The following is a 16,516-nucleotide window of genomic DNA, read 5'->3' on the forward strand; positions in this document are numbered from 1 at the left end:
CTTTGTGACCCCATGAATTGCAGCACACCAGGCCTCCCTGTCCATCACCATCTCCCGGAGTTCACTCAGACTCACGTCCATCGAGTCAGTGATGCCATCCAGCCATCTCATCCTCTGTTGTCCCCTTCTCCTTCTGCCCCCAATCCCTCCCAGCATCAGAGTCTTTTCCAATGAGTCAACTCTTCACATGAGGTGGCCAAAGTACTGGAGTTTCAGCTTTAGCATCAGTCCTTCCAAAGAAATCCCAGGACTGATCTCCTTTAGAATGGATTGGTTGGGTCTCCTTGCAGTCCAAGGGACTCTCAAGAGTCTTCTCCAACACCACAGTTCAAAAGCATCAATTCTTTGGCACTCAGCTTTCTTCACAGTCCAACTCTCACATCCATACATGACCACTGGAAAAAACAAAACGTGACTAGACGGACCTTTTGTAGGCAATGTAATGTCTCTGCTTTTCAATATGCTATCTAGGTTGGTTATAACTTTTCTTCCAAGGAGTAAGTGTCTTTTAATTTCATGGCTGCAGTCACCATCTGCAGTGATTTTGGAGCTCAAAAAAATAACATCATATACAGAAATAAACTCAAAATGGATTGAAGACTGGATACTAAAAACTCCTAGAGGAAAACACAGGCAAAACACTCTTTGACATAAACTGCAGCAATATTTTGGGGGAGGGAGGATTTGTTTTCAGCTATTCATGCCACTGTCCCCCTAAGTCACTCCTGCTTCATTGCAGTGAAAGGCAAATCATCAGGTTCACTCCAAGGAAAATGTATTCTCTTTTTGCAGGCTTAGCTTTCTCCTTACCTGCAGTTCCTCCAACCAATCTCAATTCTCTTCATCCTTCAAAGAGCACTGTAAGGTTGACCTTTATTGAGGTTTATATGTCTTATAATAAATGTGTGCTTTATACATTTTAGTTCACTTAGTCCTTACAATAACCCTACGTGGTTGGTATTATTATTATTATTATTTTCATTTTAGAGATGGGAAATTAAGTTTCAGAGAGATTAAGTTCCAGAGTTACACAGTATATGGCAGAATGAGTATTTGAGGGCAAGTCTGTGAAGAAGGCTGAGCGCCGAAGAATTGATGCTTTTAAACTGTGGTGTTGGAGAAGACTCTTGAGAGTCCCTTGGACTGCAAGGAGATCCAGCCAGTCCATTCTGAAGGAGATCAGCCCTGGGATTTCTTTGGAAGGAATGATGCTAAAGCTGAAACTCCAGTACTTTGGCCACCTCATGCGAAGAGTTGACTCATTGGAAAAGACTCTGATGCTGGGAGGGATTGGGGGCAGGAGGAGAAGGGGACAATAGAGGATGAGATGGCTGGATGGCATCACTGACTCGATGGACGTGAGTCTGAGTGAACTCCTGGAGATGGTGATGGACAGGGAGGCCTGGTGTGCTGCAATTCATGGGGTCGCAAAGAGTTGGACATGACTGAGCAACTTAACTAACTATTAATTGAATTCTAAAACTTCTGCTTTGTGACTAACCTGTGTGGGCCCACCCATCATAAGAAGCATTCCCTAGTTACTTTGAGAACTAGAAATACAAAAATCACAAAGGAAAATACCTCTTAAACACATAACTAGGTCCCATTAATACCATGTGAAGAATCTGCAGAAAATAATAATTATCAGAGGATACATATCTTGTCAGGGAGAAATGAATAATAATAGAAAATGAGTAAAACTTGGGAAAAATAAAGCTAAGACCTGCTTTGCTTCTTCAGGGTTCCTAAGGTATTTTTGTAAATGTCCTTTCAGAATCTTCCCAATAATGTGTTAACACTTGTTTTGCCTTAACATCTGTGATAACTATCAGGATGGGACTTCCAAGCTATGACACTGAGAATTCCTACATAGTACTGAATAATGACTGATTAATGAGAAGGGGATGTTGAAAATAACTATGAAGATAAATGCACCAGTTACATAGAATATAGGTCAGGAAGTGAGATTTGGTGATTCCCAAGCTGAGACTTAACAGCCAATTAAGAGCAAAATAAAAGATGTAGAGCATTCTGGGGCTTCCCAGGTGGCACTAGTGGTAAAGAACCTGCCTGCCAGTGCAGGAGACTTAAGAGACTCGGGCTGGATCCCTGGGTCAGGAAGATCCATGGGAGAAGGGAATGGCAACCCACTCTAGTATTCTTGCCTGGGAAATCCCATGGACAGAGGAGCCTGGTGGGCTACAGTGGAGTTGCAAAGAGTTGGACACAACTGACGTGACTTAGCACTCACACACGGAGCATTCTAGACGTGGTAAACACCAGGAGCAAAGGGATTGAAAGCAAGAAATAGCATGGGATGAGGGATAACTACAAAGAATTTGGTTTTCCTGCACCATGAGTGAGAAAGTTGAGGTTAAAAAGACACACAGGGTTCAGAAAATGGAGTCCACCTGGGGGCACGTTAAGGAGTTTGCAGTTTATTTAGCCTGTGGATGGTGAAATGATATCAAATGATCTTAGACAAGTGATCTGATTATATTTGCATGTTTAGGCAGATGGCTCTGACAAATGGGTAAGGCTTTGAGGTAGAAACCCAGTAAAGAGACTACAGTTGACCCTTATACAAGCCAACCTTCCACACAGTCAAAATCTGAGTATGTCTTATAATCAGTCTTCCATGTCTGTGGTTCCTTCTTACATGAGGTTCCTCTTATCTACAGTTCCATTATGCACAGATTCAACCAACAGGGGATCCACGTAGTACTAATATTTACTATTGAAAAAAAATCTGCAAATAAGTGGACCCACATACTTCAAATCCATGTTGATCAAGGGTCAACTGCATTATAATCTTCCAGGAAAGACATGAGGAGGGATTGGCATAAATCCATGACAATGAAATTGAGAGTGGGATAAAATAAACAGATGATTGGAAATTTGAATCCAAGACAATGTCCTACAGGATGTACGAGTTCTGTGAGAAAAAGAATGATTTGGGTCACAGGCTGGGGTTTCCATATTGGCTACTTAAGGGACAAAAACCTGCCTTGTCCCTTTCTCTCTTCTGATGCAGCGTGAGAGCTAGTTCATAGCATCTTCTCTCTTTACGGCCATGGCAGTTCCTTAGCGGTCTTGTCACCCTTCTTTGCCACAAAGCCTGGCTGGGAGACAATTCTGCTTTACCCCGGTAGATCTTCCTACCTCAAAAACCTCAGGAATAGGTATTGGGGTTTAGTCACACTCTCACTTGGAAAGATCCTAGGGAAGTTCAGACAAGTTGCCTTATCTTCTGCCTGGAGCTTGGCATCCCATGAGGCTGAATTCTTTTAAAAACAGGTCAATAAAAAAGTGGCATTAATCCTTTCTCCAAAATAAGAAACTGTCTGGTATATAGCTTGGCGTCCGAAGAGAGACTCCAGGTGACATTTTAGCACTGCTAGCCCAAACTGCACTTCACTAAAGAAAAAAAAAAAAAAAAACCATGTTAGCTACATCAGCATCTTTGTAACAACTAAAACTGTGAAAGTAGATGAGATCATTCAGAGTGAAAGGTAGAATGAGAAAAGTGGCATGAAACCACCAACTTTTGAAATCCGTGGGCAAAAAAAGCTAACACTGAGATGAAAGTAACAGGAAAATCAACAGAATATTTTACTGTACAAATCCAGGGGTAGAGCATTTTAAGAAAGAAGTTGTCATGAAGAGTCAAAGTTCTACTAAGCTAAGGTCACTGAAGAGTCCATTGTAATTGAATTTGTTGTTGTTAAGTCACTCATTCATGTCCAACTCTTTAGAACCACGTGGACTGTAGCACTCCAGGCTTCCCTGTCCTTCACTATCCCCTAGAGTTTGCTCAAATTCATGTCCATTGAGTTGGTGATGCTATCTAACCATTTTATCATCTGCCACCCTATTCTCCTTTTGCTTTCAATCTTTCCCAGCATCAGGGTCTTTTCCATTGAGTCAACTCTTTGCATCAGGTGGCCAAAGCATTAGAGCTTCAGCTTCAGCAGTAGCCCTTCCAATGAATATTCAGGCCTGATTTTCTTTAGGATTGACTAGTTTGATCTCCTTGCAATCCAAGGGACTCTGGGGAGTCTTCTCTAGCCCCATAATTCAAAAGCATCAAATCTTTGGCACTCAGCCTTCTTTGAAGTCCAACTTTCATATCTGTAATGATTATTGGAAAAACCATAGCTTAGACTATATGGACCTTTGTTACCAATGTGGTATCTTTGCTTTTTAATGTGCTGTGTAGGTTTGTCATAGCTTTTCTTCCAAGGAGCAAGTGTCTTTTAATTTCATGGCTGCTACTGCTGCTAAGTCGCTTCAGTTGTGTCCGACTCTGTGCGACCCCATAGACGGAAGCCCACCAGGCTCCCCTGTCCCGGGGATTCTCCAGGCAAGAACACTGGAGTGGGTTGCCATTTCCTTCTCCAATGCATGAAAGTGAAAAGTGAAAGGGAAGTCACTTAGTCGTGTCCGACTCTTAGCGACCCCATGGACTACAGCCTACCAGGCTCCTCCATCCATGGGATTTTCCAGGCAAGAGTACTGGAGTGGGGTGCCATTGCCGTCTCCAAATTTCATGGCTTCATTCACCATCTGCAGTGATTTTGGAGCCCAGGGAAATAAAATCTGTCACTGTTTCCATTGTTTACCCATCTATTTGCCATGAAGTGATGGGACCAGGTGCCATGATCTTAGTTTTTTGAATGCTGAGTTTTAAGCCAGCTTTTTCATTCACCTCTTTCACCCCCATCAAGAGGCTCTCTAGTTCATCTTCACTTTCTACCATTAGGGTGGTATCATCTGCATATCTGAGGTTGTTGATATTTCTCCCAGCAATCTTGACTCTAGCTTGTGATTCATCCAGCCTGGCATTTCATATGATGTACTCTGCATAGAAGTTAAATTAACAGGGTCACAATATAAAGCCTTGTCATACTTCTTTCCCAGTTTTGAACCAGTGTATTGTTCCATGTCTGGTTCTAATTGTTGCATCTTGACCTGCATCCAGGCTTCTCAGGAGACAAGTAAGGTTGTCTGGTATTCCCCTCTTTAAGAAGTTCCCACAATTTGTTGTTCTCCACACAGTCAAGGGCTTTAGCATAGTCAATGAAGCAGAAGTAGATGTTTTTCTGTAATTCCCTTGCTTTCTCTATGATCCAATGAATGTTGGCACTTTGATCTGTGGTTCCTCTGCCTTTTCTAAATCCAGCTTGTACATCTGGAAGTTCTTAGTTCATGTACTGCTGAAGCCTAGCTTGAAGGATTTTGTGCATAATCTTGCTAGCATGTGAAATTAATGCAGTTGTATGATAACTTGAAAATTCTTTGGCACTGCTCTTCTTCAGGATTGGAATAAAAATTGACATTTTCCAGTCCTGTGGCCACTGCTGAGTTTTCCAAATTTGCTGGCGTATTGAGTGTGGCACTTTCACAGCATCATCTTTTAGGATTTGAAAAAGCTCAACTGGAATTCCATCACCTCCCCTAGCTTTGCTTGTAGTAATGCTTCCTAAGGCCCACTTGACTTCACACTCCAGGATGTCTGGCTCTAGGTGAGTGACCACACCTTCATGGTTATCTGGGCCATGAAGATCTTTCTTGTATAGTTCTTCTGTGTATTCTTGCCACCTCTTCTTAATCTCTTCTGCTTTGGTCAGGTCCTTACCATTTCTCTCTCCTTTATTGTGCCCATCCTTGCATGAAATGTTCCCTCAGTTCAGTTCAGTTGCTCAGTCATGTCCAACTCTTTGTGACCCCATGAATTGCAGCACACCAGGCCTCCTTGTCCATCACCAACTCCCAGAGTCTACCCAAACTCATGTCCATCGAGTCGGTGATGCCATCCAGCCATCTCATCCTCTGTCATCCCCTTCTCCTCCTGCCCCCAATCCCTCCCAGCATAGCTCTAATTTTCTTGAAGAGATCTGTAGTCTTTTCCATTCTATTGTTTTCCTCTATTTCTTTACATTGTTCATTGAAAAAGGCTTTCTTATCTCTCCTTGCTATTCTCTGGAACTCTGCAATTTTTCCCTTTTTACCTTGCTTTTCACTTCTGTTCTTTCTTCAGCTATTTGTAAAGCCTCCTCAGACAAACACTGCCTTCTTGCATCTTTTTCTTTGGGAGGATTTTGGTCACTGACTCCTGTACAATGTTGTGAACCTCTGTCCACACTTCTTCAAGCACTCTGTCTACCAGATCTAATTCTTTGGATCCACTTGTCACCTCCACTCTATAAATCATACAGGATTTGATTTAGGTCATACCTTAATGGCCTAGTGGTTTTCCCTACTTCTTCAATTTAAGCCTGAATTTTACAATAAGGACCTGATGAACTGAGCCACAGTCAGCTCCAAGTCTTGTTTTTGCTGATTGTATACAGCTTCTCCATCTTTGGCTGCAAAGAATGTAATCAATGTGATATCAGTATTGACTATTTGGTGATGTCCATATGTCTCTGATCTTGTTGGAAAAGGGTGTTTGCTGTGATCAGTGTTTTCTCTTGACAAAATTCTGTTAGCCTTTGCCTTGCTTCAACTTGTACTCCAAGCCCACCTTACCTGTTACTCTAGGTAACTCTTGACTTCCTACTTCTGTTTTCCAATCCCCTATGATGAAAAGGACATTTTTTTTTTTTTTGGTGGTGGGGGGGGAGGTGTTCTAAAAGCTGTTGTAAATCTTCATAGAACCAGTCAACTTCAGGCTTTTTGGCACCAATGGTCGGGGTATAGACTTAGAGTACTGTGATGATGAATGGTTTGCTTTGAAAACAAACCAAGATCATTCTGTCGTTTTTGAGACTGCACCCAAGTACTCCACTTAGGACTCTTGTTCACTATGAGGGCTATACCATTTCTTCTAAGGGGTTCTTGCCCACAACAGCAGATATAATGGTCATCTGAATTAAATTTGCCCATCCCCATCCATTTTAATTCACCAATTCCTAAGATATCAAAGTTCACTCTTGCCATCTTCTGCTTAACAATGTCCAATTTTCCTTGATTCACAGACTTAACATTCCAAGTTCCTGTGCAATATTGTTCTTTACAGCATCAGACTTTCACTACCAGACACATTCACAACTGAGTGACGTTTCTGCTTTGGCCCAGCTGCTTTATTTTTTCTGGGGCTTTTAGTAATTGCCTTCTGTTCTCTCCGAGTAGCATATTAGACGCCTTTCAACCTGGGGGCTCAACTTCTGGTGTCATATCTTTTTGCCTTTTCATACTGTTCATGGGGTTCTCATGGCAAGAATACTAGAGTGGTTTCCCATTCTCTCCTCCAGGGGACCACATTTTGTCAGAACTCTCCACTATGACCTGTCTGTCTTGGGTAGCCCTGCACAGCATGGCTCATAGCTTCATTGAATTATGCAAGTCCCTTTGCCATGACAAGGCTGTGATTCATTAAGGGGTATAACTGGATACTGATGTGCTAACAAGAGCTGTTTCAGTGGATTTGTTGGGGTAGGAGTTAGATTATATTAAATTGAGATTTTAATGGCCAGTAAATAAGTAGCTGAGAAGGAAATTAATCATGAGGTACACAGAGGGAGAAGTTGTATATAAGCATGGATACACAATGAAGAAATGAGCCAGTGAAGAGGGCAGGCTGAGGATGAAAGACGGAAACACTAACTGATGGAGCTGGTCCTCTGGGAGACAGGAGGAGATAGGGTACAAAGTACAGAGGAGTGTGTTTGCTTTGAGCCTGAGAAAGAACAATCTATTCTGCTCTACAAATAAAGAAAAGGGGAGGAGAAAAATTATGAATGTAGACAAGTATGTAGTAGATAGGAAGTTCAAATATTTCATGCATGCTTGCTTCAAATTTCTCAGAGAACCAAGTAGTGAAAGCATCTGCTTAGATGGGCTGGAGAGATATGAAGCTTTGACATTGTGACACAGTCAGATCAAAGACAAATAAGAGAGTCAATATTTGTTATTAATTCTCCCACTGATATTATAAACAACTAGCATTGTGTAGCCACGCATTCTGGGAAACAAACTCACTCAGAAGGACAATGCAATAGTGGAGTGCAGGTTTTTTTTTTTTAATTTTATTATTATTATTATTTACTTTACAATATTGTATTGGTTTTGCCATACATCAACATGCATCTGCCACGGGTGTACACGTTAACTAGGCTTAAGACATATGAATCACCGGTTAACTTTGATTGTATCTTTCTTGTGTGGGCCCAAGGTGGAGTCTCCTCTTAGCCAAAGACCCGGACCAGTTTTTGTAAAAACCTTACATACCCTAAGCATATGTGCCCAAACCCACCTCTCCAAATTCCCTGAAACTAGTCTGAACAAAGGAAAAAGAAAGATACAATCAAAGTTAACCCGTGATTCATACGTCTTAAGCCTAGGTAGTTAACAGTGGACAATTATCAATAGGCCTGTGGTCATACTCCAATAAGCATAATAGAATGTTATGATTCTATTTGGTTACACAGATAATTAGGGTATTCTTTTAGGCGATCGAGAGTCCTGGGGCTCTTCTTCCAGAGGCCTGGTTTTCCAGTTGGTCCTTCCAGGGGCCTGGTTTTCCAGTTGGTATGTGTGAACACTGTAACTTTGTGTTTCATTTAAGTTAACTGAATCTCTACCACCAAATTTAATCACACGGTGGCCCACCACTTACATTATTCACCCCACATACACTCCACATGTCAGTGTTTTTCATTTGTATGTGGCTTTTTTTTCAGTATAAAGAAGTTTTTGATTGTTCTTCTTGTGGTAAGGAAAGGAAATACAGCTCTTTTGACAACTTTATTTTCTTTTGACAAATTTGTCTAAAGTCAGTCCTATATAATTTTTGTTTATTTTTACATTAGAGGATAATTGCTTTACAATGTTGTGTTGGTTTCTGCCATACATCGACATGAATCAGCCATAGATATACATTTTTCCCCTCCCTCGTGAATCTCCTTTCCACTTCCCACCCCATCCCACCTCTCTAGGTTGTCACAGAGCAGAAATGTGGTGATAGAGAAGACTCTTGAGAGTCCCTGGATTACAAGATCAAACCAGTCAAACCTGAATGAATATTCATTGGAAAGACTGTTGCTGAAGCTCCAATACTCTGGCCGCCTGAAGCAAAGAGTTGACTCATTGGAAAAGACTCTGATGCTGGGCAAGACTAAAAGCAAAAGGAGAAGAGGGTGGCAGAAGATGAGATGGTTACATAGCATCACTGACCCAGTGGACATGAATTTGAGCAAACTCCAGGAATTAGGGGAAGACAGAGGAGTCTGGTGTGCTACAGTCTGTGGGGTTGCAAAGAGTCAAACACGACTTAGCAACTGACCAACAAATAAAGAGGGTGATATTTTTTTAATGCCAATGTATAAACTTCTATTCAGTTCTGGGACTGAGAACAAGTCAAAGAGAATGAAGAAAAATGGAAACTAAAACACTGTGGAAACTTGGTTCTTGATCTCAAGTCATTTTCATGGAAATTGGAAGGGCAAAACTTATTCCCTAAACCAGGGATCCCCAGCCTCTGATTCCCATACCTCATGATCTGAAGGAGAGTTGATGTAATAATAATAGAAATAAAGTGCACAATAAATGTGATGCCCTTGAATCATCCTGAAACAATCCCCCTGAAGACAATTTTTCGTGGAAACAAGTCCTTGGTGCCAAAAAGTTTGGGGGCTGCCACCCTAAACAATTAGCCTGTCAACAAACACTATTTAATAGAATTCCTAGTCTGTGCTTAAGTCTCAAGCAGGAGTCTTATGGCAGATTTTACAAAACTAGAATTTTACATTCATTTAAAGAGGAGTTGGCCTCTGAATGAAAGGTTCCTTTGATTAATGTCAAGTTAATTAATTTCTACTCAAGATTAATCAATTAAGAAAACAAAGCACTAGTCTGGTTTAAACAAGTCTCATAAATAGAACAGTTTATATCTTTCTCACATAGCATTCAGATATATTGACTCTAATTTATACATGAAGAACCTTATTTAAATATGTTAGGCCATCAATAAGAATTTTTTGACCATTTATGGTGTCACAGGCCATAAATGCAAGGACATCTATTTCCATTTTGTTTCCATATGAAAACAAAGCAGGGGGGAAAAACACAAATGATGAAAATTGAAAAGAGGAGGATCTGAGAATCTGGATTTTAATTTGAAATCACTTTATGCCTACTGCTAAGATTCATAAAGCTGATTTGAAACTATGGGATACTGTAGACATCAGATCAGATCAGTCGCTCAGTCACGTCCGACTCTTTGGGACCCCGTGAACCACAGCATGCCAGGCCTCCCTGTCCATCACCAACTCCCGGAGTTCACTCAGACTCATGTCCATCGAGTCAGTGATGCCATCCAGCTGTCTCATCCTCTGTCGTCCCCTTTTCCTCCTGCCCCCAATCCCTCCCAGCATCAGAGTCTTTTCCAATGAGTCAACTCTTCGCATGAGGTGGCCAAAGTACTGGAGTTTCAGCTTTAGCATCATTCCCTCCAAAGAAATACACTGCTCTTAACGTATAGCTGCTTGTAACCATATCTAAGTCAAAAATCAACTTGTCAAAAAAGGAATTTTCAACCTCAAGGAAGCAAGACTTGATTTTTTATCTTGTCCTTCATGGGTATTAGAAGAGTTATTAGGAGGCTGATGTCCTGAGCCAACCATTCCAGGTTCAGGAGGGAAGAAAGAGTATGAGAACAGGACTTGGTGGCTAGTGGTTTCAAGCCCTTGATCAGGAGAGTATTACTTTGGTGGTCTGATGGAGAGCAGGGAACACGAAGAAGCAGCAGCATAAGAGAAATGCTGTCAGACCTCAGATGTCAGTAAATCAAGTACTTGGGGCAACAGTTCAACTGGCTTAATTTTCTTTCATTTAAAACACACATCTGCCCAGACTGGGCTGGGTGTTAACTTGTCTGGTAACAGGGCTGAGAGTCCTCAAAGAGTTGGACACGACTGAGCGTCTGAACTGAACAGAACTGAACAGGGCTGGAAAGAGAACCAGCTATTTTTCAAGGTCTTTTCCAGCTCTGAGATTCATCCCATCATTTGCTGCCAGGGGAAACACAGGCTGAGCACAGGGATCATCCAAGCATTGGCATAAGCACACCAGGGAGCATAGTTCTGGACGTGGACAGTCAGCAGAATGGAATTTGAGGAATGTGGTAGGACTAAAATGTGAAGCTAGGAAAGTTGACTTACATCAGAGAGACCATTGTTTAGATTCCTTAAGATTTTGAATACTTGAGGGTACAAGCCTAGGTTAAGGGAAATCAGTTTCAGTGGAATTCAAATTGGGTCAGGCTTTTCCAGATGAAGCGGAAAATGCTAAAAGCCATAATGAGGCTAGGGGAACTGGGTTCAGAGTTCTCCTGGGTTCAAAGCTACTTCTGTGTTCCTCTCCTGGGATTTTGGAGAGCACATGGATAAATCAGGCAAGTGTATTCTCCTCAGTTCTGTCTCGTCTTAACAAAAAATTGAAGCGCCGGACATTAGAGCCCTCGGCGTGTCATAGCTCTCGGGTCTCAGACAGACAATGTTATAGCTCTCAGGTCTCGAACAGACCATATTATAGCTCTTAGACAAATCAGTGTTATAGCTCTTAGACAAATCAGTGTTATAGCTCCATGTTACAGCTCTATTTTATTTAGAAAATAGCAGGAAAATCCACCCTCAAGGCATGAGGGCATGCCAACCCAAAGACACGAAGAGAAGGGGTGGGGGGGGGGCACGCCAGCATGCGGGATAGACAGAGAGACAGAGAACGAGCACGCACATGGGACAGAGAGACCCCTAGCCATTTGGCTCCTCTTTTTATATGTTTTTTCCTCTCCCTGGGCCTGTCCTATGTAAATTGGGCTAGCCAGGAGTGCAGTTTGTTCTACCTGAGGTCCTCACTCAGGTCCTCGGTCCTTGGACCTTCCTTTGTTCTATTTTCGTGGGCTTTTCCCTCCCTTGTCTTTTAGCTACCACCATTCTGGACTCCATTTCGTACTCTAACTACCTAACAGATATAAACCATCAGCGCAGAAAGAACACATGTAAACCTGCTTTGACGTCCCTGCCTTGACCATCACTTTGCTCAAAGCAGAAGCTTTTCCTCACTCCGCCTCCTCCACTCTGTTGCATCTCAGCCCATTTTCATCACTTTGACTCTCAAACTCTCTTCTCTACCTCTGCCTTCTACAGCCTTCATCCAAACCATTTCACTTGGGTCCACTTCCCTTGGGCTCTTTGGAACATGACCTTGCCAAGGGGATACCCAAAATACAAATGCTTCTTTACAGAAAAACCTACTAGGCTTTTTTTTAGTCAATTAAAATATTCATACTTGTAAACCATATCTCAGTAAATCTGGTTCTCTGCAACCAAGATAAATCTTAGGAGTTTCTTTCTTTCTTCAGAGTTAATGATTTACATTTTCTCACTCTCCTTTTATTGCAACAACGGTGGCAAGTTTCGCTTGCCAAAGAGCTTGTGGGTGCCAATACAGTCAACTGTTGACTTTGAGTTTGTCTGATTCTCAGAGCAGATTGAAGAAATTGTTGTTGTTCAAAGCAAATTGACGCAAATTATATAATTTCCTTCCAGATGTGTGTGAATCTAAGCGTTTCTGAGATAAAGAGCAAGATCTCAAAATCATTCCCACTTGGATAAACAGGAACCTCTTGAATTTGGGGCAGATCATCCTCTCGTTTTTGGCTCCACTAACACTCAAAGACAATGAGAGCAGGCATCCTCCCATTGAGGGCAGCCCCTTTGAGCACTGATCTCACCCTAAGTGTGTACCGTGTATAAATGGTTATGAAGATACACAAATCAATGTGTGCGTAACTGATGAGTTTAACACAAGGGTTTCTGGATAGTTACAGTGTTTTGCTCCCAGAAGGAAATCACCAAAATAAATTCCAATTTTGTTTTTGTTTTTGAAGAAACATTCCATAGTGCTGATTTGTTCTCTATTTCCCACAAATCTACAGCAACAAGTGACTCATTTTAAAACTAGCTCTAGAGTTGCCCATCTAAAATAACTCAAGTAAAACACACACACACACACACACACACACACTTGTGATGTTTGTCACAATTAATCAATCTTACAACACAATTCCAGAACAATTAAAAGTTAAATAAGATATAAAACTATAAGAATCTTAGAACAACAAATGTGTGGAAATTTTTATACTTCTCAAGTGGGAAAGGTATTACTAAGCATTGTATCAAAGGCAGAAAGCATTAAGAAAATGAACAATAGAATTGATTTCTGAAAAAAAATTAAAACTTTTACAAGGCCAAGAACTTTGCCAAATATTAAAAAATATAAATTAGGGAAAATATTTGCAATCCATAAAGAGCAGGTAACATATAGTTTTTCACAGTTGCATGCTAGGCAAAAGTCATGAGAAGACACTTGACAAAACAAATGTCCAGTAAACATATAAACATGTTTGACTTTACCAATAAAGCTTTCCTTTATTCTCCAATGGTTTTACTTCTCTAGTATTAGCTTTAAAAAAAAATTTCATTGTTAAAGAAAATAAAAAAGCAAACACTTTTCTTAAGCAGGTCTTTCATTCAGAGGATTGAAGACCTCTGTGAGTAGGTGGTAGTAAAACCCAGTGAAATTTGGATTATTACTATTAATATTATTAGTGCTAGTGACATGGAAAAATGTAGGTTGTATCAGTGCTCACAGTTCCTTGATAGGCACTTAGGAAAAGCTCATCAAAAACAGTTTAAGTCAGTTGGAAATTACATCAGTGAAATAAGGGTATGTACATTTTTGTGTGTGTGGTGATGACCTGTAGGACTCTAGAAGCTAGGAAACTACTGTTTTCCTTATGACTCTGTTTGTCCCTCCTTCATTCCATCTTTAAAGTGGGCTTTTCTGTAAGACTGTGTTCTGAGTTTGTTTGGATCTTAATGTATTGTTTATTGTTAAATTTTCTTTCTTTGTGGGAGAGATGGGGACTGAAAGAAAAGTAATATCAAGTATGTTATCATTTTATCAGAAAGCATGATTTAAGATACTTCAAGTCATGCATTTATAACCTTGCCAAAGGATACAGTTGGAATTTGATGTGGCAGCAGCCAGATATGAACACTGAAGCGACTCCTGGAGAGAGAGTGGACTCTCGAGCAAACCACTGCGTTCAGAACCTGGCTCTAAGTATACTAGTACTGCAACTGCAGGGAAGTTATTTAACTTCCTGAAGCCTTAATTTCCTTATCTGTGAAAATGACTAAAACCAGGACTTGCTTCTTAAGTCTCTTGTGAGTCTTACTACTTGTAAGCACTAAAAATGGTATCTGACCAAAGTACTTGCTCAAAAGCTGTTAGTTACATACATATTTTCTTCAATTTTCTGGGTTCAGTGATTTTTCTTGAATTCTCTGGCTGGCTGTGGTTCTTCAGATGTGAATACAGATTACAGGAAAGAGGAGAGTCATGCCAAAAAGTGAGAGACTGGAGAAAATGATACATTCTCAGGAATCCTCTGAAAATGTTATAGCAGAAAGTTTAGTGAAAATTTAAAAGCAAACCTGATCTCTTGGATAGAGATGAAGAAGAGCTTGGTTTGGACCAGCTGTTGGTCTTTTTGATGAAAGGAAATTCCATAGTGAAAGAGTGTTCTCTGGAGGCCTGGAAAGTTGAGAAAAGCATTGACTGCAGAAGGTCCTTGGGTGGAAGAAGCCTCACTCGGCTGTGAGAATGGCACCTCCTTCAAAGAGCACAAATGCCATCTTCCCAATGCCTCCTGACCACTGTGGTTTTGATTCCAGTTCTTACCTTCTTTCTATCACCACCTGCACTCTCAGTCTCTCACTCCTTGCTGTAATTTTTCTCCATTGTAGTTATTCTAACGTATTTAACACTTGCTTGTGTGTCCATTATTTAAGGTCAGTCTGAGAAGACTCTTGAGAGTCCCTTGGACTGCAAGGAGATACAACCAGTCCATTCTGAAGGACATCAGCCCTGGGTGTTCTTTGGAAGGAATGATGCTAAAGCTGAAACTCCAGTACTTTGGCCACCTCATGTGAAGAGTTGACTCATTGGAAAAGACTCTGATGCTGGGAGGGATTGGGGGCAGGAGGAGAAGGGGATGACAGAGGATGAGATGGATGGATGGCATCACTGACTCGATGAACGTGAGTCTGAGTGAACTCCGGGAGTTGGTGATGGACAGGGAGGCCTGGCGTGCTGCGATTCATGGGGTTGCAAAGAGTCGGACACGACTGAGCGACTGATCTGATCTGATCTGATCTTTCTTCACTTGAAATTAATTTACACAAGGGCAGAAATTGTGTCTTTTTTGTTCACTGATGCATTTCTAATGCCTATACATAGTGGGGCTCCTTAAATATTTGTTGAACAAATGAATGAATCACTGGATGAGTGGAACACAGGGAGATAGAATGGTTTTAACACAGTTCCTCAGTTTTTCACTACTTGGGCCACACATGCTTACAAGGCCCACCCTGACACAGTAGCTCATAGAGAGAGAAAGGAGAAAATTGAAATAAACAAATGGAAACAGAAGATAAATAGAAGCTCTGCTCTATAATGCTCTCAGTCTCATTCAAAAGGTGATGTTTAAATTTAGCCCCTTAAGGAAAATCCCTGCATCTCAGCCTTCCCCTTCCCCAGTCCCTGAACAAAGCAGGGTAAAAAGGACTGTGGCAAATCTTTGTTTGCTGTTAGCACCCAAAGAGGTGTATAAGAATGTATGGGAAGCAAAGCTGAGGATGAAATTTTTCTCAGACACACCTCTTCCTTTGGGTGGAGATTGGTGTATGTGGTGTAAAACCTTAAGCTGTATTAAACAGAGCTGTGTGGGTTCCTCTAGGGGAGGTGCTCAGATTCTCAGAGTCCTGTCTTAGAATGCTTTATCCATTGACTATATCAATCTATCAGTGTGTTTCAACTGTAGTTTCCTTTGTGGTAAGTGCTGGTGAGAAAGTAGGATAGTTCAGTCTAGTTGTTTCTAGAAGATGAGGCCTGCCCATCACTGACCAGTGGAAAAACCCACAGTGAGGAAACAGTCCTGTATAAGGTCTGTATCTCTAAAATAATCAACTAACTGACTAACTAACAAACCCTTCATCTATCTAGCTAGATGACTAATAGAAAAACCACTGAGTAGCCAGAATAGAGCTGTTGATGGCAACAATTCAAAGCCATGTATATATATGTGTATATGTACATGAGCTTCCCAGGTGGCGCTACTGGTAAAGAACCCACCTGCCAATGCAGGAGACATAAGATATGTGGGCTCAGTCCCTGGGTTGGGAAGATCCCCTGGAGGAGGGCATGGTAACCCACCCTGCTGTTCTTGCCTGGAGAACCCCATGAACAGAGGAGCCTGGCGGGCTACAGTCCATGGCTTTGCAGAGTCAGACATGACTGAAGTGATTTAGCATGCAAGTATGCATGAATGCAAGTATGCATGAATGTCCCACCCCAGTACTCTTGCCTGGAAAATCCCATGGACAGAGGAGCCTGGTGGGCTGCAGTCCATAGGGTCGAAAAGAGTCAGACACGACTGAACGACTTC

General features: G+C 41.4%; 1 long non-coding RNA gene across 13 annotated transcripts in view; it reads left to right on the top strand.

Moving 5' to 3' along the window:
* LOC129653031 (uncharacterized) overlaps positions 1 to 16,516 on the top strand; it is a 438,049-nt gene that overhangs the window by 316,785 nt on the left and 104,748 nt on the right. The window contains exon 4 of one of the 13 annotated variants that reach the window (XR_008714907.1): positions 8,940 to 9,533. The exons of the other annotated variants lie outside the window; for them this stretch is intronic. This is a non-coding gene — a long non-coding RNA (uncharacterized LOC129653031). Of the gene's footprint in view, positions 1 to 8,939; positions 9,534 to 16,516 lie in introns of those variants that run through there. 13 annotated transcript variants of the gene reach the window in all.

This window comes from Bubalus kerabau, chromosome 5 (genome assembly GCF_029407905.1).
Source record: "Bubalus kerabau isolate K-KA32 ecotype Philippines breed swamp buffalo chromosome 5, PCC_UOA_SB_1v2, whole genome shotgun sequence".
In the NCBI taxonomy this organism is placed as follows: domain Eukaryota; kingdom Metazoa; phylum Chordata; class Mammalia; order Artiodactyla; family Bovidae; genus Bubalus; species Bubalus kerabau.